Genomic DNA, 21,267 nt, shown 5'->3' with positions numbered 1-21,267 from the left:
AACGTCAATCTTTTTTGGGTCAAATCCTTGAGACAAAACCTGATTGCAACTCATGACAATGAATATTTTTAATTTAATTCAATGTTTTATTCTCAATATTTTTGCTTTTATTATTGCTTTGTGTACTATTATGTTAAATCTATATTAATTTTATTGTGTACCCCAGATGTGGGGCAACAGATCTACGGATCATAGTATGTATTTGCTTTTGTTGTCCTTCGCCCATCTTGGGGTATAGTGTTGTCAATGTATTTTGCTTTGTTCTGTTATGGCAAAATAAATAATAATAATAATTCGTCAACAACGTAGTCTTCAAATCAAGTCGGTAACTGTTGTGCTGCGGGAATGCGTCGTTCCCATCTCGTCGTATGCATTTTCCTCACCCTCCATGGTTTTTACATTGTTACATATGGAGCTATCTCCATGGTTACATGAATGTATAATCACGTGTGTTGCAAAATAATGTTTTGGAGCAGGCTGGCACTGCAGACAAAATTAATAGGCGTTTACAGTGAGCGACTTATATTAATGAATGAATTAAGTGAATGAAAATTATCGTTAAATTTTAACGATAATTTTTCATTCACCAAACATTTTGAGTTCAAATCCTGAAAAAAGACTATGACTACTCATGTTCTTCACTGTCACCAGCTAGCTACAATATCACATCAATGTTAAAACAAACAATCATGGAGTGCTGATATAAACCAGTTTAAGTTTTGTTCAGCGGCTCCGTCAATACAAAATAAATTATGCGTGTGCGCCGTCTATTTTAAAGTCACCTGGAAATATATATTTTTTTTTCTTTCAAACATAAGAGTATAATGCTTACGAACAATAAACAATTTTTTTAGTAATTGTTTGTCACCTGTTTATATGTTTAACAAATATATAAAGTTATTTGGGGGGCTGACTCCGCCTACCCCTTTTGTGACGTCAATCGAGGCAGACTTTGCCTGCAATGCGTACAGTAATCACACGTGCAAAGTACATGTACGTCCAAGTCGTGAGTTGGTACATTTCAAAAAGTGTTTTTCTGCATTCAGCAGCAATAAACGTGGTCGGCATTGCCGGGAAAAAAATTGAAACGTACAAATTCATGACTTGGTCCGTACATGTACTTTGCAATTGTGTTTACTCTACGCATTACAGGCAAAGTCTGCCTCGATTGACGTCACGAACAGCGCCCTCTCGGGTCGGGGTCTACTCTTAAACTTTTAAATAGCATAAGAACTGATTTTTGTTTAAACCGTAGTTACCTGTTTATTCACATTCCACTCATAAAACTAGTGACAAAAGCTTTATTTTGAAAAAATACCACTTCCAGGTGACTTTAAACAAAGTATTTTGTTCAGAACCAAAATGATCGATTATGTTTTTAATTTCCTCTTTGGAGGGATCCCCACTACGGAAACGCTTTGATTTCATTAGTGATTTAAAGAAATTAAGGCAAAGCTGTTCTCGTCTACCAAACAATGCGGATAAATTATAGTGTTCAAGTGTCTCATCATACTGAGTGTACTGATTGCCATGGATAATCTTACAAGCACTTTTCTAAACTCGTTCAAGTGCAGCGCTCTCCTTGGTAGTAAGACCAGGATGCCATACTCAGGGGCAACATACAAGGGACGTACGAAACCAAGAGAAGAGAAGATTATGATAAGGTTATCCACAATTTGAAGCGCCTGAGAAGTTTCAGGAGATACAATTTGCAAGCTGGTTTTGTAGCTGCAGTCCTTTTTGGCAATAATGGTACATAACCTTTTGGGGGCCGATACTATAGGTGTTTTGGCGGCACACCATTGTTTTTTTGCAAACAAAATATGTAGAAAAACCTTTATTGCACCAGAACTGGTTTTGTAACTGCACACAATTATGGGCAAAATGGTATAAACATGCTTTCTGGGCCAATACTTTTTTTTTTAGCGGCACACCATTTTGACAAATTGGTAAATAAATCCTCCTTGGGCATATACACTGGGTTATTCAGCAGCACACAATTTTAGCAAAGATGTAGAAAATCTCTATTGTGCCAATAATGGTTTTGTACTGCACACATTTTTGACAAACCTTTTCTGGCTGTACACTCTGGAAACTCCCGGGTCAAAATTGACCCGGATTGACCCGGATTTGGGTCCAAGGGGGCAAGACCCATTTCTGGGTCTGTTTGACCCGGAATCCGTGTCAATGTGACCCGGAATATGTGTCGTTGTGGCCAGAAATCTGGTTAAACCATTGGACACTAGTGGTAAACAGTTTTGTCCAAGGCCTACACTTCTTGTATCACAAAATATAAATTGATTAGGCTCAATCGGTCAACGGAGTCGGGAGAAAATAACGGGTAATACCTTGTTTCCGCACGTTTCGCCGTGTCATAACATGTGTTTAAAATAAATCCGCAATTCTCATTGGGGAGAACTGATAAAATGTTTTAATGTTTTCTCAAAAAGTAAAGCATTTCATGGAATAATAATATTTCAAGAGAAGTGTTTCACCATTACCTTCTGTAAACCCTGTAAGTTATTTGTGAATCTGTGAAAAAAATTCTGTTCCGAAAGTGTATAATGGCTTTAAAAGCGGGGATTTTGACTCTGATTCACTTTGACACGGATTCCGGGTCAAACTTACCACGAAATGCGTCTGGCTCCCTGGGACCCAAATCCCGGTAAATTCTGACCCGGGAGTTTTTAGATAGTAGGCTGTTTATGTAATGTGTGCATATATGTAGTAGTATGATCACGTGTAATGTGTATTTGGAGGATACGAACCAAAACGAATATTCCTCATCCCCGATGCACAATTATTAAGTTTATACCATGTATCAGATATAATTAATTAATGTACTAATTACACATGTCACTGAACAATCTGGCCAGTAACGGGCCAATTCTGGGCCAATAGTGGCATCTTGGCCGAATACATAAGTGTCAGCACCATTGAACGTTACTGGGCCTGTGTACTGTGTGAGTATGACAACTGATTAAAGTGTCGATGTGAAAAAAGTATGTTGGCCAACCTTCTGCCAGCGGTGGGGCATCTGGCCAGTATAGCTGGCCCAATTCTGTGCCAAAAGGTAGTATGCTATAATGGCCCATAAAATACAGAAGTGGCAGCATCGGCACGAGCAATATTCATGGGTCTGTACTGGGTGCTTAATGTAAACCTGGGCCGATTAAATGCCAATGTGCAAAGAGTATTGCATGCTGAGCCAACCTTCTGCCAGCAGTGGACCATATCTGGTCAATAACAGGCCAATTCTGGACTAATTGTGATGTAATGTCTCAATACAGAAATGCCAGCATCGGCATGAACGTTATTGGACTGTGGGTGAGTTATGGCAATTGTACTGGGCCGATTAATTTCAAATGTGCAAATAATATTGATATGAGCCAACACTCAACAACCAGTGATTGACCAATACAGCACACAGTACTATTACGGTACTCGCCAAGTATCGGGCCAATCCAGATGTTTGCTGGCTTACACTGCAAGCAACTGTTTAGCAAAGAAAACAGAACAATTGTGTACAATTATTTTAACTTGTGCGATGTCGAGTGTCGCGACAATAGATTGCTGCGATACAAATGCAAAACATGTATAATCTAAATTAAACTTATCTGAAATTACTTTGCAGTAAAAAATATATCAAAACATTACAATAAAGTGAAGTGAAGTGTAATGAAGAATACAGGAGTAATGAATAAATGAATTTAAACAAAAAAAAACAAAAAATTCTGTGCAAAAAAACACAATCAAATAATAATGGAAGTATACATTAATAGCACCAAATAAAAGTAAATTAACAGTATTCGGTTTCTCAAAATGTCGGCACCGTCAAATTCAATAACTTGCATGTTAAAGATGCCATGTCAGATTTTTGACCGATTTGACCAAAAAATGTTGATTTAAAGTTCAATAAGTTACAAGCTTTCATTTGAGCCATTGCTCGAAAAAGTCCGCCAATTATTAGTAGCAGTGAAATAAAGTGCTCAAAATTAGTTTGTGTCGGGATCCCGACAATATATCACGTGGCCAATTCTTATGTGTTTTATAAGAAACGTTTTAAATTTTTGTCATGGTTCCTGACCATTAAAAGTAACAGTTTAACTTTTTTTCGTTAGAGCGGGTGATACTCTTTGAAATACCATTCACTCAAATAAATATATTTTTTAATGTTTGGGGCCAAAAATCTGACATAGCATCTTTAATCCTTTTTAAATATCAAGTCGGTTTAGTAATTTGCTTCTTTTCTTCTTGTTTATTCAACCTCCAAGCATTTATTTGAATACATCCTGCGAAACTGCAACTATCGTATATCAAAATGAAAATACAAATCAGCTAAATAACACGAGATATTTTGAAGCGAATGAAAAATGTATGTTTATGTTAGGTGACTGCTCTATATTCCGACATCCCTATGTTCCGACAACTCAACCTATAATCCGACACCCCTATGTTCCGACACCCCTATATTCCGACACCCCTATGTTCCGACACCCATATATTCCACCAACATTTTGTGTTAGCAATTTTCCAAGAAAAACGGTGCGAGTATAATTTATATGAAAAGTGTTATTCTGCAACTTTGGTTTAGTAAGAAGGGCTGAGTAAATGGGGGGGGGGGGGGGGTAGGACTTGATTATTTGTTATTATTAATTGTTAACATATTATTATTACTGTTATTATTATTTTGGGGGGGGGGGCAAATGAAAGAAATTACACATCGGCGCAATAAACGCAGGGGAGAGTTGTAATTTTTATAAATTGAAGGCTCATGTCACGGTCACCCATCTAACAAAAAAATTGTATGAAGTACCGAGCATTTTCTTGTGAGCTTACTCGGGGAGCCATAACTCATGTTTATAACCACAAAACAAAAGCACCAAATTCATGTGTGATTCAATTATCTTAATTTGATTCAATCACTTTGGTTCAAATTCAACTTATGAATGTTCAAACTTATTACCGGCCGAAATACGCCGGGAAACATGTAATACAACTTGTGTTTTTGTTATTGGTCAACAGAGTAGTAATGTGCGAATATAACTTGTCGGAACATAGGGGTGTCGGAATATAGGGGTGTCGGAACATAGGGGTGTCGGGACATAGGGGTGTCGGAATATAGGTTCAGTTGTCGGAACATGGGGGTGTCGGAATAGGGCTGTCGGAATATAGGGGTGACGGAACATAGGGATGTCGGAATATAGGCTGAGTTGTCGGAACATAGGGGTGTCGGAACATAGGGGTGTCGGAATTCAGGTGTGTAACCTTATGTTACAACCTGTTCATGTTTGTTGCGTTTGAGAAAGATTCTGCAATGATCGACACGTCAGGTCGTCAAACATTTTGTGCATAAATAATCTCTCTCTCTCTAGTCGACCGAGGTCGGAATCATGTTGATCGAGGCTCGCCCATCCCTCTCTATCTCTCATTAGGTTGGGAAGATCAGCTGGAAGTACCCCGATGTCCTTAGCAACTACAGGTGATGAGCTGAGAGACAGGTTTTTTGGTGCTTCTGTATATGAATGCCCTGCTATTCTCAGACGAAGGTGTTGTATTTTGGTGGATAGTTTTGGTTCCTTATACCATACAGTTCTGCATTTGTCATTGTGAATTGTTTGCTAGTTCTATTATGTTTTATAAATTCGTTGTAACGCTATTGAAAAACCGAATAGTATTAATTTATTTTTATTTGGTGCTAAAAATGTATACCTCCATTATTATTTGATTGTTTTTACTTAGCATTTTAATGATTTTGTTGTAATTAATGTATTCATTACTGCTGTATTCTTCATTTATTTATTTTTTATTTTTTTCATGGACAACTAAACATAATTGTAATTTACTTTTTTATTGCAAAGTAATTTCAGATGAGTTTAATTTATTTTATATATTTATGTTTTGCATTTTTATTGTATTAACTTATTTGTTTTTCATTCCGATACGTTGGCAACACTCCCTATCGCACCAAGTTAAAAGAATTATACAGAATTGTTTTGTTTTCTTAATTGCTAACAAACAGTTGCTGGCAGTATTACCCATCAAACATACTGTATTGGCCCGATACATGGAGAGTACTGTATAAGTACTGTGTTTTGTATTGGCTGTAACTGATCGAAGGTTGGCTCATTTACATTTGCACATTGGAATTTAGTCAGTCCAGTACAGTTGCCACTCACCCAGTAGGCCTACAGGCCCAATAACGTTCATGCTGATGCTGGCACTTCTGTTTTGGGCCATTACAGTATGTCATTTTTGGTCCAGAATTGGCCCGTTATTTGGCCAGGTATGGCCCACTGGTGGCAGAAGGTTGGCCCAATACTCTTTGCACATTGGCATTTAGTCCCAGTACAGTTTACATTAAAGGCAGGGCTACGAAACCGGTCTTTGTGCGTTTCCATATTGCTTACAACACAGCAATTTGTGTTTCCTTACTATGAAACTAGGTCAGCGCGCGCGCTCGCTCGTACAAATTGCGTGGTACTTTACCTCACTTTTTGTTTACCTCACTTTGACTCGAGTGCATGCCGTACATGACAATGGTAAAACAGAGGTTAAGTCCTACTTCGTGAAAAAAAAAAAAAAAAATACAAAATCATGCAAAAGTTTAAAACACTCATTAGTTTAAAAGGCAGTGTACACTATTGGTAATTACTCAAAATAATTATTAGCATAAAACCTTACTTGGCAACGAGTAATTGGGAGAGGTTGGTAGTATAAAACATTGTGAGAAACGGCTCCCTCTGAAGTGGAGTAGTTTTCGAGAAAGAAGTATTTCCACGAGTTTGATTTCGAGACCTCAAGATTAGAATTTGAGGTCCCGAAATCAAGCATCTGAAAGCACACAACTTCGTGTGACAATGTTTTTTCTTACGGGTCTGTGACAATTACCAATAGTTTCCACTGGCTTTAATTAACAAAGTTAAGCTTTCTGAGCTTTGAAACTTCATGAAGTTGTACAGTATATAGGTCTTAATGCATTATCAGAAAAAAAAAAAAATAAATAAAAAATCCTTTAGCACGTAGGGTGCTTCTTCTTGAAAAGGCTGACGAAATGTCCATTATCAGCCGAAATTTCAACTAGCACTTTAGCTCGTAAGTTTTTCATCATCCTCATTAGCGTTACAACGTATTTATAAAATAAAATAGAACTCTATAGCTGTTGCAAACAATTCACCAATCAAATGACCAATATTGGTATGCATGACAAAATTAATACGGAACTGTAAAGAACCAAAACTCATCCACCAAAATACAACACCTTCGTCTGAGATTAGCAGGGCATTCATACAAAATAACCTGTCTCTCAGCTCATCACCTGGTCACCGAAACATGGAAGGAGAAACAGGGGTAGACAAAGGATTAGCTATACAGAAGTAGTTGTTAGGGACATGGGTGCTTCCAGCTGATCTTCCAAACCTAATGAGAGATAGACAGGGATGGGCGAGCCTCAACATGATTTCGACCTCGGTCGACTAGAGAGAGAGATTGGTATGCACAAAATGTTTGATGACCTGACGTGTCGATCATTGCAGAATCTTTCTCAAACGCAACAAACATGAACATGTAGTTTTAACATAAACATACATTTTTCATTCGCTTTCAAATATCTTTTGTTATTTAGCAGATTTGTATTTTGATATACGATAGTTGCAGTTTCGCACGATATATTCAAATAAATGCTTGGAGCTAGAATAAACAAGAAGAAAAGAAGCAAATTACTAAACCGACTTGATATTTAAAAAGGATTAACATGCAAGTTATTTCACCTGACGGTGCCGACATTTTAAGAAACCGATTACTATTAATTTACTTTTATTTGGTGCTAAAATGTTTACCTTCATTAATATTTTATTGTGTTTTTGCACAGAATTTCTAATTTTTTGTTTAAAATTAATTTATTCATTACTCCTGTATTCTTCATTACACTTCACTTCACTTTATTGTAATTTTTTGATATATTTTTTATTGCAAAGTCATTTCAGATAAGTTTAATTTAGATTATACATGTTTTGCATTTGTATCGCAGCAAGCTATTGTTTTTATCCCGGTACGGTGGCGACACTCGACATCGCACAAGTTTAAAGAATTTTACAAAATTGTTTTTTTTTTTTTTTTGCTTACAAACAGTTACTTGCAGTGTAAGCCAGCAAACATCTGGGCCCAATTTCATGGCTCTGCTTACCGCCGAATTCTGCGCTTACGATCGCGATTCCCCGCTTACGTGCAAGCGCCGAATTTCTGCGCTAGCCTTCTAAGCGTAGAATGCCTAGTAACGTGAAGTACGCACGCGCAGAAGCCAAAATTCGCTGCTAACCCGTAAAATACGATTGCCGTAAGCACAGAATATCCTGCTTCCGCAAGCGCCGATTCTGTGCTTACGGTAAGCAGAGCCATGAAATTGGGCCCTGTATTGACCCGATACATGGCGAGTATTATACAAATATTGACTGCGTCGAGTGCTATGGTTAAAACTATGACTCCCGAGGTGATCCCCGTAGCGTTCTATTTTCCCGAGGCGAAGCCGAGGGAAAATAAAACGCTCCGGGGATCACCGAGGGAGTCATAGTTTTTAACCATTGCACGAGTAAAAGCAGTCAATATTTGTTTTATAACACCCCAAACATTTCTAAATACTGTACTATTATTATTAAGTTACAGACCTGAATGCTACAATCCACTGACGACGCGAATACAGATTGCAAACACTTTTACTTACTGTGTTGCATGTAGAGTCGTGCAATCCGAAATGGTTACAGACTATTAATTTGTCATACTCGCACACGCAACGGACGCTGGGTACTGCACGCCGTGTGCTAGTCTGTCGGACTAGCGCACGGCGCCATGTGCTAGTCTTCGGACTAGCGCATGGCAAACCGACGGCCGTCGTCTAGCAAAACTAAGACATGTCATGTGACGCGCTCTAAACCAATGAGCAGGCAGAATATTTGCAAGGGGTGTTATAAACCGTAATAGTACTGTGTGCTGTATTGGTCAGTCACTGGTTGTCGAGTGTTGGCTCATATCAATATTATTTGCACATTTGAAATTCATCGGCCCAGTACAATTGCCATAACTCACCCAGTACAGTCCCAATAACGTTCATGCCGATGCTGTCACTTCTGTATTGAGACGTTGCAGCGTGGAGGTATAACAAAGCAAGCTCCCAGAGATGACGTCAGCGGCATTGTCCTTTGACGCGCGCTCTCTCAACGGCAGAAGTGTTTTTAGTTTTGCAAAACCTTTCGGTTGTGGCCTGATTTTTTAATCGACAATTACGAAACATTCAGAAGTGTACACATATCAAAATTACATTAAAATGGTGAACAAGTGGATTATAAACAAGTTTAAATACCATTTCCGTTGAAAATCATTCCGCTCAGGTAGCTGTTTAACACAATGATAAGCACTCCGATAGGAAGAGCTAAACCAGGCAAAGTTTCAAATCCTACAAATCAAATAACCTCATCAAGAGAATTTTCAATGGATGGCCGGCCTAATACAGCTATGGTGGAGCGCTGCAGTACGCTGGTTTACATTATTTGCACCTTATGTTTAAGGTGAATGGACGGGAAAGTGTAGATTCGTGGATAGAATGTACGAGTCAAAAGGCTAGTACATCCACGAATCTACACTTTCTCGTTCATTCGCTGACTTCAACTATTTCCCACATTGATTATGTAACAGTTTCAATTAATTTGATTCATCAAAAACAGTAAAAACACTGATTAGTATTAGTCTTTGTAATTATTTTCGTGTATTGGCAAACGATGGTTGGTCCATATTTTATAACTATTTTTGCAAAATAATAGGCATTATGCTTTATAGTGCTTGTAACGAATCGACTGCGTATAGGTGTATATTCATTCGTTACGAATCTACAGTTGAGTGTAGACATGACATGAGCTAATCGAATGCCAACTTTCCACCAGCTTTACATACAAAGCGGTGTGGGCGACAGAATCACAAGGGGACAGAATTTCCGCACACAAATGCAAAAACACAATAATGGGTGTGTTCGTTTAGCTTCCTTGGGTCTACCCCGCGGTGCTCACTCGGGTGAGCCCCTGATAAAAGCTAAACGAACGACCACTCACCGCTCTCGTAGTGACTGCGTTTACCTGGGGCCAGCCCCCAAATGACCCACTCCACAAGCAGGGCACTGGGGGCTGACCCGGGTGAGCCCCTGGAATGACGTCAAAAGCTATTCGAACGCACCGGGGCAGGACCGGGGCTGACCCGGGTGAGCCCCTGGAATGACGTCAAAAGCTATTCGAACGCACCGGGGCAGGACCGGGGATGACCATGGGAAGCTAAACGAACGCACCCTATATGTTGATTGTAAGAGCTTTCAAATGGCAAATAATGTTTGACGCTGAACTTCAATCTCTATAGACTGGTACCCTGTCTATATCCCTAAGGATACAGACAGGTATGCCTACTTGTTTTTCAGAACCAGTGAATTAATTGGAGATAATGATTTCATTGGATAAACGTGCAGTGACATGAGCTTTCCATATCTGTGTTTTGATTGGTCCGAGGTGATTTGTGTGCAGCTATGACAAACATCATCTCGCTCAGATCAATCAAAACACACAGATAGAAAGCTTAGGCCATGTTCGAATTGGACGCACGTGCAGGGCCAGAGGGCCAATCAAAGTGGTCCATGCAAGGTATACGTATGCATAAAGTTGTCGACGTCATACCAAATATTGCGCGTGATTGGCTGAAATCGGTTGGTGTGGATTCATGCAAACATTATTAACGACCGAGAGAGGGGTGTTTATATAGAGCTTTCTTGCACATAGGATCGGCATTCTGACTTGAGCTACCATTCTAGCTAACACCATAGAGCTAGGCCTACGAGTAGTTGGAATCTGCTGATGTAAAAACGTCCGACCATTGTCAATAGCGGTGAGTAGTTTGTTATCCAAATTAAGTTTTTTTCTGGTTTTTTTTTTCAAATATTTTTATTTTTTTTATTTCATGACTTTGTGGTTTTGCAACCGTCATTCCATTTCATGTTGAGACAATTGGAATACTTATAGCAGTCTACTCTATTATGATTTAAGGAGTTCTTTTATAGCTAGTATGATGTCAACCTTCAACTAAACATAGAGTGCATTGATTTGCACAACTGGAGAGGTCTACAACAACAAGCTGCTGTGCAAATTGTATGCAAAAGTTTGTGGAACAACATCAATTATGAAAAACTCTTTTTGAGCAGTGTTGGTTCTGAAAAGAACCGATGGTCAAAGACTCAGTTTAATATGTTGAATATGTTGATAAAAACATTATTTAACAAATATGTGTATATTTGGACTCAGTTGGTCATCGAAATTGCAAACGAACAAAGAAAGAAAATAAGAAAAAACACCCTTGTTGCACCAAATTATTTATGTGCTTTAGATGCTTAATAAAAGGCTTCAGGCCTGAAGTACTTTATTATTTGAGTGAGAATCTACCTCTTTCTCAACTACGTTACTTAAGACACTGGACACTATTGGTAATTGTCAAAGACTAGTCTTCACAGATGGTGTATCTCAACGTATGCATAAAATAACAAATCTGTGAAAATTTGAGCTCAATTGGTCGTCAAGTTGCGAGATAATAATGAAAGAGAAATAACCCTTGTCGCACCCTTGTCACACAAGTTGTGTACTTTCAGATGCTTGATTTCGAGACCTCTAAAAACTCTTAAGCTGAGGTCTGAAAATCAAATTCGTGGAAAATTACTTCTTTCTCGAAAACTACGTCACTTCAGAGGGAGCCGTTTCTCACAATGCTTTATACTATCAACCTCTCCCCATTAGTCGTTACCAAGTACGTTTTTTATGCTAATAATTGTTTCGAGTAATTACCAATAGTGTCCACTGCCTTTAAAGATAACATGTTGCAGTGTAATGCAGCCGTTGCAGGGCAATGCAGAGAGACCATTTCAAGAACTGACTCCGCGGTAGTACAGTTAATTACGATCCTATATAAGCTAAAGTAGTAGTCGCAGCCTATTTCTACCATCCGCCCGGGTAATAGTTAATAAGCAGGGAAGTTCTTTTCAGAATTGAAAAGTCTCCCGAACACCGAACAATCTACTCCGCGGTCGTAGAATAAAGCAAGACAGTTCTCTAAGAACAAACTCTACCTTGCAAGTAGATACACACATGGTGTTACCGCAAACCAAATATATATTGAGAGCTTTCTTTCAATTAAATACATAAAATTGTGTGTTGTAAAATTGGTAATTTGTAAATAAAAGTAAAATTATAGTGGATAAATAATGAATTATGTTATGTAAAGGATTGTTTGTACATAATTGCATTAAATACTAAGTTTACACTTGGCGCCTCGTACGACACGACTTGCAGACAACATGCAGCTTTAGATTTCGCATCCAAGACGTCGACTGGCATGGCACGCGACTACGTCTTGAAGAGGCTTTGCGCATGCGTCAAGTCGTCACCAATTTTGTCTGCACAAGTCGAGGACCCCAAACCCATGGTTCAGACGTTCGTTCTAAAAAATCACAACCGACTGGTCGACGTGAACGTAGCCTTTATCAAGGCGCACGCGGCACCAACATGTCACTAAAGAAAAAAAGACAAGCGTTATAACGTGAGCGAAGCCCGCGTTCATCCAAATCTAAAGGTTCCTAAATGCATGCAATGTGCACTGGACAGATTGTCTGTCATTCAGTAAAGCCACTGAATGGAGTTTAGGGCCAGTTGCTTTGCAAGGCAACTTCAGTGCAGCTCACGTTAACGTCATGTTCGCTTAGGTAGCGTTTTATGCTAGATACCTTTCACATGGAGAAAATATTGACACGCGAAATGAATATAGGTGAAAGGTAGTTATGAATGGGGATGGATTGACGAAGGCTCAATCTCTGGGGTACTACATTCACGATCCCCGAAGTGTGACGTCAGATCATTCAGGCTATTTTAACTTCGCAAAACCTCGGAACACAATCATTGATGTACGATATTAAATTACCTTTTAACGTATTCTACCAGTGCATTTCAACCCATACATTCATGTTAGTCTATAAAATATGAAATATAATATATTATTTTTCCGGAACTCTTGTTTTCTATTTCACACAGGTGTACTCAGACTAAACAACAGGACCCCGTCACTTTGGTCATAAATTCCCTTTGAACCGTGAGGTAGTCTACGTTGCTCAACTATGACACGATTGCTAAGTTGGTAAGTTTTATTTTAACGGGTACCATAACATGTAAGCTAGCATTGGACGGTAATCACGTAGACTGGTCCCCTGTCTCTCAGACACTGGTCTACCACGTCAAAAGATGTCATTGGATAAACGTACAATGACGTAAGCTTTCCAGATGTGTTGATTGGTCCAAAGTGATGTAGCGTCAGCTTGCACTTTCAACCGTCTGCAGTGAATCATGGTGTGTTGTGCACAATAATATGTAGCGTTTTATTTACATGTTATTGTGTGTAACTACTGCACATAATGTACGTCTGAAATGACTCCAGACGCGGATCCAGGGGTCATGGGGTGCACCCCCTTTCTGTCCGGAAAGGCAAAAAGGAGAGAAAGGGAGGGACAAAATAAACCACATACCTGTTTTTGTTTTTGGGTTTTTTTTTTCCAAAAAAGTCACTAATAATCTCGTTTCCAGTTTGTGGACCACCATTATTTTACTGACAGACATTGTCTCATGGGGTCTCATGAGGAATTTCGTGGACAATGTGTGTGTGATTAGCGTGTTAGCCAAGTTTGTATTGCTCTCCTTACACCCGAACAACGATCACCATTCCTGTCTTGATTTGAGGATCCCCAGCATGCGTTCGAATTATCACACGCCCAATCCCTCGAAATGCACGCCACAAGGGTTTCTATAGTTTTTCAAAACTTTGAGTTTGAGGCCTAGTTCTTTTAAACGATAAAATTACGAAAATTTCAGAATTTTACAATATTGATATCAAAGTATTACATTTAAATTTGAACACGTTATAAACAAGTTCAAATAGCGTTCACGTAAATAACAAATTCGCTTTAAGTACTTCTTGAACAAATTTTGTATCAATGATTCAATTATTTCAGGTGTTTTAATGTTTTTATATTGACTGGCTTGGTGATGGTGATGATGGTCATGCAGGGAGCCGTCCCAAGTTCCGCTGAACGTCTCAACACCTGCAATGGGGGCGATTGGAGAAGCATTGATAGTAGGTCGCTGAAGCACGTTTCGGTCGGTCCGGCTGGCGTGTGGGGTGTCGATAGTAACTACGACATTTACTATAAGGTGGGAAGCTACGACAACGAAACGAATGCAGACGACTCATGGGTGAAAGTTGGTGTATCAGACCAATATCCATTAGTTGGGGGGGGTTGAGTCAAGTTGATGTTGGGCGTGATGCAGTATGGGGTTTTAACCAGTACGGGGCTCTTTACTTCCGATATGGCATAACTGCTTGCACACCGGAGGGAACGGATTGGGTTGCAGTACCTGGTGAGCACTACTTCAAGCACATCAGTGTCAGTCCGAAGGGGCATGTTTGGGGTGTCAAGACCAACGGTTATTATTACCATCGCATTGGGGCCAGCAACTGTCGGCCTTATGGCGATGAATGGCGTATGGTCGGTTCTGGAGTGGGGCAGATCTCGTTGGGTAGTGGGGGTTTATGGGCCCTCTCAACCAATGGCCACGTTTTTTACGGGTTAGGAACTTTCGGTGATCCTGACTCGGATACCGATAGTGATGGCTGGGTAACGGTACCTGGACGTGTGCTGAAGTACATCAGTTCTTCTGATAACATCTACGGAGTTAATTCTGACGATGTCATCTTCTATCGTCAAGGAGTATCTGCCGGTACACCGACAGGTACGGGTTGGCAGTCCATACCGGGGGCATTGAAGCAGGTCGAATCCCTATCACTTGCTGTTTGGGGAGTCAACGCTGAAAACGAAGTTTTTGTGAAAGAGACCGATTAGAAATGAGTCTGGGGGAACCACGTGTTCTGTAAGATGTCTCAGCAAAACCACTGAAGTAACAATTAATTAATCAAGGTCCGTTCCATTGCAGTTCACATCAAATAGGATCATATTGAAAGTACACTCTCATAAGTCAACCATTACACATGGTTGTTATCTGTTGAAATAAGTGTAAGTGTAATAGCCAAACGCATACAAACTAGTAGTAGTCTTAAAAGATAATATATCAACTCTCATTGTGTACTATTTTACAACAAGAGTATGGACTAAACGTATAAGAATTGTATTGAATTGAATAATGTACATGGTCATTCACATTAAAGGAACACGTTGCCTTGGATCGGTCGAGTTGGTCTTTGAAAAGCGTTTGTAACCGTTTGTTATAAAATGCATATGAGTAGGAAGATGTTGTAAAAGTAGAATACAATTATCCACACAAACACGCCTCGAAATTGCACGGTTTTCCTTTTACCTCGTCGACTAACACGGTCGGTCATTTATGGGAGTCCGGTATGGCCGACCGTGTTAGTTCGCAAAATTAAAAGGAAAACCACGCAATTTCGAGCCAAATTTGTGTGTATAATTAAATTCTACTTTTAAAACATCTTTCTTACCATACACATTTTATAACAAACGGTTACAAACGCTTTTTAGAGACCAACTCGACCGATCCAAGGCGACGTGTTCCTTTAATAAAGGCAAACACGAACAGTTGCAAGCCAGAAGGTTTAAACTTCACACGTGTGTTGGCATTTGCTAAGGTCACTCTTATACTAAATTCATCTTATACTCTATACACGTGTTTCTTCACTAGATTTATGATTTGATCGTATGACCTATAAAGCTGTGTGGATTTTATTCAGTTTGGGATACTTTGGAACGCTAGGTGGCAGCAGACTTACTAGGTAAATATTCATCGAATACATACTTAAATCCGCTGCCAACTGTGTCTCCAAAATCCTTCCATTTAGATCACACACATTTAATTCTTGATTTGATTGGGTTTTGGGGTCAATTTGACTTTTCGCGCTTACTTATATATACGAAGTTACAACTTTAAGAAACTTCCAAGAATATTGTTCCCTCATTTGAGAATAGGCTTCGACTTTCATGCTTCGCTTTGTATTCTTCTTACTTTGTTCTTATACTTAATGAATGGTTAGACTCTGGCACAAGTCGTTAAATGTTAATCGCGATGACAGCGGCGTTCCAACTCTCCCCGAGAATAATGCGACACTGGCGATGTTCTCTTGAGACTGCTGGCCCCAGCGAGACATACTGCTCTAGAGACTACGTGCTTTGATATAACTTGTTTTCACGCAAGATTATTAACAAATTAGTAGTAATGCCCGCTTCATTAGAAGTAATGAATAATTACCGTTACAGTTTGCTGAACTGATAAACCATCAAATAAAAGCATTACACAAAAAAGTAAAAGACTCTCTTTTATTTATAATTGCAAAGGTTGTGTGTTTGAATCCCACTCGAGTAATATGTCTGGGTTTTTCCCTTACAAAACTCGGGAAAGTGTCGAGTATACAATGCTAATAAACACCAGTGTATACAGATAAAACCAAATCAAATGGTCTTTATTATTGTTTCCAACAGGACAAAATCAAGACAAGAAAAGACTCTCAGGCAGTTTTAGGTTATAACAACTTTTTTAAATGCGCCATTCTAAAATAATCCAACGATTTTTACATGTAGCATAGTGTACCCCCGCCGCCCGCCAGTCTTGTTGTCTTAATAAATTGCGTTATGGGAATCTTAAGAACTCTTAAAGACACTGGACACCTTTGGTAGTTGTCAAAGACCAGTCTTCTCACTTTTCAACATTTGCACACAATAACAAACATGTGAAAATTTGAGCTCAATTGGTGGCGAAGTTGCGAGATAATAATGAAAAAATGAAGAAAAAAAAAAATGTCAAAAACACCCTTGTTGTGTGCTTTCAGATGCTTGAGGCCTCGAAATCAAATTCGTGGAAAATTACACACAATGTACTTCTTTCTTGAAAATTACGTTACTTCAGAGGGAGCCGTTTCTGACAATGTCTTATACTATCAACAGCTCACCGTCACTCGTTTCCAAGAAAGGTTTTATGCTAATAATATTAGTGTCCACTGACTTTTTTTTTTTTTTTTTTTTTTTGGTTGGGGGGGGGGAGGAAAATAGTGTGTAACCGAGTTGGAAGGGGTTACTGAGGCCCGTGACAAGTAATGACGAATGATGGTCCGCCGTCAGAGTTCAATTCTTGGTCCCAGTTGAGTAAAGGCCGGTTTATAGTCGGTCGCGCGATGGTCGCGCGACGGAAATCTTGCGCGCAATCCTAAGACTGTGGCCTAAAAACCGTGTCTTTTTATGATCGCGCGTCTAGATTTCCAGTCATAATATTGTTAGGTCATCTGAAAATTTACATAGTAGAATTGCCAGTAAGATATTGCAGTTCACACATTAAATATTTACACATCAAAATCTTTAAAGAGAAATACATTACTTTCAAAGCCAAGTTCGGCTCACGTCCACCTCCATGCTTCCACAAAAATATCAGAATTATAGCTGGGAGTAGTCTTCACACATGCATCATTATTGAAATTACAGCAGGGAGTAGTCTTCCACTCATGCAATATTGATAAAATTAGGGAGTAGTCTTCCACTCATGCAATATTATTAAAATTAGGGAGCAGTCTTCCACTCATGCAATATTATTAAAATTAGGGAGCAGTCTTCCACTCATGCAATATTATTAAAATTAGGGAGCAGTCTTCCACTCATGCAATATTATTAAAATTAGGGAGTAGTCTTCCACTCATGCAATATTATTAAAATTAGGGAGCAGTCTTCCACTCATGCAATATTATTAAAATTAGGGAGTACTCTTCCACTCATGCAATATTATTAAAATTAGGGAGTACTCTTCCACTCATGCAATATTATTAAAATTAGGGAGCAGTCTTCCACTCATGCAATATTATTAAAATTAGGGAGTAGTCTTCCACTCATGCATTATGATTAAAATTAGGGGGTACTCTTCCACTCATGCATTATGATTAAAATTAGGGGGTACTCTTCCACTCATGCATTATGATTAAAATTAGGGGGTAGTCTTCCACTCATGCAATATTATTAACATTAGGGAGTAGTCTTCCACTCATGCATTATGATTAAAATTAGGGAGTAGTCTTCCACTCATGCAACATTATTAAAATTAGGGAGTAGTCTTCCACTCATGCAATATTATTAAAATTAGGGGGTAGTCTTCCACTCATGCAATATTATTAAAATTAGGGGGTAGTCTTCCACTCATGCAATATTATTAAAATTAGGGGGTAGTCTTCCACTCATGCAATATTATTAAAATTAGGGAGTAGTCTTCCACTCATGCAATTTTATTAAAATTAGGGAGTAGTCTTCCACTCATGCAATATTATTAAAATTAGGGAGTAGTCTTCCACTCATGCAATATTATTAAAATTAGGGAGTAGTCTTCCACTCATGCAATATTATTAAAATTAGGGAGTAGTCTTCCACTCATGCAATATTATTAAAATTAGGGAGAAGTCTTCCACTCATGCAATATTATTAAAATTAGGGAGTAGTCTTCCACTCATGCAATATTATTAAAATTAGGGAGTACTCTTCCACTCATGCATTATGATTAAAATTAGGGGGTAGTCTTCCACTCATGCAACATTATTAAAATTAGGGAGTAGTCTTCCACTCATGCAATATTATTAAAATTAGGGAGTAGTCTTCCACTCATGCAACATTATTAAAATTACAGCAGGGTGGTGTTCCACTCAAGCAGTTTTAAGAAAGCGGTTTTATGGAAATCAGTTTTCATGTTTCCCAACAAAAGAAAAGTATGGAATAAAAGTTATATTGATACAAATATTGAAAATACACTTCGTTTTAAGCTGAAATGTGTCAAGACACGTACCCAGATGCCGTAGCTTTACCCTTGTCGCGGCAAATAATCTCCATATAAAAAAATTATAAAGGAGCCTGAAGTACAAACATAAGGCTATTAGTGTGCTATCAATTGTATTTAAACTTAAAGGAACACGTTGCCTTGGATCGGTCGAGTTGGTCTTTGAAAAGCGTTCGTTATAAAATGCATAGTGGTTAGAAAGATGTTAAAAAAGTAGAATACGATGATCCATACACATTTGCCTCGAAATTGCGTGGTTTTTCTTTTACTTTGCGAACTAACACGGTCGGCCATTTTTGTGAGTCCAAAACTTGACTCCCATAAATGGTCGACCGTGTTTGTCGACGAGGTAGAAGGAAAACCGCGCAATTTTGAGTGATACTTGTGTGGATCATTATATTCCACTTTTAAAATATGTTTCTAATCATATGCATTCCATAACAAACGGTTACAAACGCTTTTCAAAGACCAACTCGTCCGATCCAAGGCAACGTGTTCCTTGACGCGGTAAACGATTTCCCTTGACTTGTTTAGCAGAGCAAAATGCTTCGCTAAATCTTCGCGCTAAATCTTCGCTAAAGGTTGCTACTCAAAAATCACCACTCACTACTCAGTATAATAGCATTATTTTAGTCTTCATGTCTAGCATACATGTATTTTCTATACAAAATGCTGGATGAAATCGTTTGTTTCCAGACTGCTGGGTAATTCTGTAAATTATTTACCCTTGTTTTCCAAAATATACATACGGGCATTTAGAAAAAAAAGATATGAGTTGCAGAAATGTGATGCATGGGCAATTCGTGCCCTTATTTAAAGGCAGTGGACATTATTGGTAATTACTCAAAATAATTATTTGCATAAAACCTTACTTGGTGACGAGTAATGGGGAGAGGTTGATAGTATAGTATAGCTCCCTCTAAAGGGACATAGTTTTCGAGAAAGAAGTAATGTTCCATGAATTTGATTTCGAGACCTCAGATTTAGAATTTGAGGTCTCGAAATCAACCATCTAAAAGCACACAACTTTGTGTGACAAGGGTGTTTTTTTTTCTTTCATATTTATCTCGCAACTTAGACGACCAAAGAGTTCAAATTTTCGCAGGTTTGTTATTTTATGCATATGTTGAGATACACCAAGTGAGAAAACTGGTTTTAGACAATTACCAATAATGTCCACTGTCTTAAAGGAACACGTTGCCTTGGATCGGTCGAGTTTGTCTTTGAAAAGCGTTGTAACCGTTTTTTATAAAATGCATATGGGTAGAAAGATGTTGCAAAAGTAGAATACAATGATCCGCACAAACATGCCTCGAAATTGCGTGGTTTTCCTTTTACCTCGTCGACTAACACGTCGGCCATTTATGTGGGTCAAAATTTTGACTCCCATAAATGGCCAACCGTGTTAGTTCGCACAGTAGAAGGAAAACCACGCAATTTTTAGGCAAACTTGTGTGGATCATTGTATTCTACTTTTAAAACATCTTTCCAACCATATGCATTATATACAAAACGGTTACAAACGCTTTTGTTTTGACCAACTCGTCCGATCCAAGGCAACGTGTTCCTTTAAGGGCATAAGAGACACGACCGTGACTCGAACCCACACTCTGCTTTTCAAACACTGGACCCTGAATCCTGTGCTCCTCCTAACCGCTAGGCAATGACAAGCCACGTACTGCAATAAAAAACAATACATTTTTGGATTAGATTAGATAAGGTTAGATTGCTACATTCTACGAGTCAGCCCAAAGAGTAGCCCATGACGTCACCCAGTGTTGATCTCACGAGTCGAGTCAGCCGGTCCATCACTCTCTCTCTTAAAGAGCGAAAACCACTCATTTTGTCTGCCATCGACCACTCTTACACGGAGCTATTTTGCGGACAACTCTCTTTAGAGTAAAAGACGGGTACTTTCAACTTCATAGTAGGGGCCTATAGTATGGACATAGGGGCCTATAGTATACCCCCCCCCCCCCCCCTCCCCATCATGTTCCCACTATCTTCCTAAAATCCTCTGAAGAATTCCTTGAGATTTCTCAGCACTCAATGAAGGCACAGTTTATTTTTAAATTGTGGGGGGGGGGGGGGGGGGGTACAACCATTCGCTATACCATACCATCAGTGCCAAATCCTGGCGGTTAAAACTGGGAATTCCCCGACCCTCACCAGATCATTCCATTTTTGCACTCAGGGGTGGCCATACCGCAACCCGCTCGAAACAACCCCACTCGTGCTGTACACGCACCCTGAAAGTTACGTATATAATACCCGGAAATACCCACAACAATAGTCCAAAGTTCCCTGACGTCTCTAAGCTTAGTTGCTGTACTTTGGTAGTTGGAGGTCACCCCTGCGTTACGTGCTATTTTAATGA

General features: G+C 39.0%; 1 protein-coding gene and 1 pseudogene across 1 annotated transcript in view; both read left to right on the top strand.

The window, feature by feature from the left end:
* LOC139949982 (mucin-5B-like) overlaps positions 1–21,267 on the top strand; it is a 173,162-nt gene that overhangs the window by 110,158 nt on the left and 41,737 nt on the right. The gene's annotated exons all lie outside the window — the stretch shown is intronic.
* Positions 12,409–14,959, top strand: LOC139950116 (perivitellin-2 31 kDa subunit-like; annotated as a pseudogene).

This window comes from Asterias amurensis, chromosome 17 (genome assembly GCF_032118995.1).
Source record: "Asterias amurensis chromosome 17, ASM3211899v1".
Classification (NCBI taxonomy): Eukaryota; Metazoa; Echinodermata; class Asteroidea; order Forcipulatida; family Asteriidae; genus Asterias; species Asterias amurensis.
This window is presented reverse-complemented; position numbering and strand designations above follow the sequence as displayed.